Source organism: Grammomys surdaster, unplaced genomic scaffold (genome assembly GCF_004785775.1).
Source record: "Grammomys surdaster isolate TR1022 unplaced genomic scaffold, NIH_TR_1.0 220, whole genome shotgun sequence".
NCBI lineage: Eukaryota > Metazoa > Chordata > Mammalia > Rodentia > Muridae > Grammomys > Grammomys surdaster.
In genome coordinates this window covers 4,405,591-4,407,871 of record NW_021604665.1, presented here as the reverse complement: position 1 = coordinate 4,407,871, position 2,281 = coordinate 4,405,591, and positions in this window count along the sequence as shown.

Sequence of the window (2,281 nt, the reverse complement as noted above, 5' to 3'; positions counted from 1 at the left end):
GAGGGAGAGAGAGAGAGGAGAGAGGGAGGGAGAGAGGAGAGGGGAGGGGAGGAGAGGAGAGGAATGGGGAGAATATTTGCATCTCTAATACCTTTGTAGCCATGACAAAGTGAACAAGCAGAGAAATAAGACTGAAGGATCAAGTGCTTTGATCAGGCTAATCATTGTTTTCAAGTGAGGGTCACCCTGAGGAGTTGAGACTGCTCAAGAATATGTGTCTAGGCTCCATCTGTCCAGTATTTCAAGTAACAGATTTGGCAGTTAACTGCGTCTACAATTCTTACATAAAATATGTTAAACATCTGTCCCTGATCAACTTAAACATCACTGCCTTCATTGCATCTAATGCTGGCCCGTCAGTGTAGAATTTAACAAGTGGGAGGGGTTTTCCCATCCAGTCTTTAGGTTATTATTTTGTTCTGAGAGTGTCATGATGCTGCAAAAGATGTGTCTAAGGTTCTGCTGGGTCTCTGTAGCATAATCATTCTTTCAGGACTAAAAGGGAAAATGTATATAATCATTATTCCATGTCCTTTTAGGCAGGTATCATCAATTTGGAAGCCACGTGGGATGGATTTGGCGCAATTCTTATAAATGTACGTCCACATTGTTTGGAGCTCATGGATTAGAGATAATTCTTTTTGTCAGCCAGGGCACCATGAAACTCATCTTCCATGAAGGAATGAACTCCTGTCAGTATGCGCATGCTAAGTAATATGGAGCTTTTACCCAGGTGTCACTCATTCACAACCCCAGGATAGCCCTGTAGGAAAGGTCTCTCTCCACAGAGTAGAAAATACTGCCTGTTACTTTGATTCCAAGAATCAGATTCTGGATTGGGCTCTCTGCATGCCATTGTCGATTACAGCCACATGATCCTAGATAATGTACTTAGAATCTTTGAGCCTCAGTTTCTAATGTGCGATATAGAACATCACAGGTTTGTTGTAAGAATTCAGTGAAGATACTCCCTGACAGTTACAGAGGCTTTATGCTTCACCAGTTCTTGACATCTCTGACCCCAACAGGCCACTCAGAGCCCTCTGTCACCTCATAGCCCTGCCGTTGCTGTAATGGCCATGTCCCCTCACAGATGTATCAGAACTACCACTAGGACTCAGAAGCTCCAATCAATCTGGAGCCATACGCTTCCTCTGTCTATCTGTCCATGTCTTACTCCTTCAACCTTGAGGAACTTTGCCAAATACCTTTTCCACCAATCTCACGAGCAGAGGAGACACGCTGAGAAACTGATAAAGCAGTAGCACCAACCAATCTTCCCACAGAACATCAGTAGTCCAGACCAGGATATCTGGGAATGTAACCTGAGCAAAAGGGTGTGTGTGTGTGTGCTGTACTTGGAAAGAAGAACAAATCAGCCACTGCTGGCACTGCACACCCTGACCGCTGAGAAAAATCATTCCTCTTAGGGGACTTCACTACGTCTCAAACTTACCCAAACTATCAGGAGAAATCCATCAAAGAACTGGGTGAACTAGTAACCAACCTGCCCAAGAGAGGAGCCCTGGACCTGGCATGGAATCTCTCTTTGACAGACACACCCTGGGACATGGAGATGATGAGAGCTAATCTGACTTTCCCAGAGCTGTGGAATGACTTCACTGGGGACATGCATGCATGTCAGGGTTGCCTTGACCTTTTCTGGTTCCCACCAAAACATCTGTGTGAGTTCTTTAATCTGTACTATTCCTTCAAACAGAGAAACTGAAAGAAAAAATAAAGTTAGACGAGTTCTTAGTACTTAGAACTACACAGGCACACCATAAGCACCAAGCCTGTAGCCTGTTAATACCGTCCAACCAAGTTCTAAGAGAATACCATCATGTTCTTCATGTTCTACTTTAGGGGAAAGAGAAGATAAATTATTCCAGTAATGGTTATGAGTAAGATTAATAAGTGGACTAGCAAATTACACATGTTATCATGTGTTATCCTGTGTACTAATATCAACCAGGTACCTGCAGATGGATTTTTTTAATAAATGTATCTTTTTAAGTCAGACACAGTAGCTCTTGTCTGTAACTTCAGCACTCAGGAGGCTGAGGCAGAACGAGTGCCACAATAGAAGACCAGCTGGGGTTACATGAATTCCAGACCAAGTTGGGCTACACAGTAAAATTAATAGATTGATTATTACACTTACCAATGCATCTTCATTTTTAATAAGTCATACCTTTTTCCCCAGATACTATGCTTATCTTATTCTCTCTCTCTCTCTCTCTCTCTCTCTCTCTCTCTCTCTCTCTCTCTCTCTCTCTCT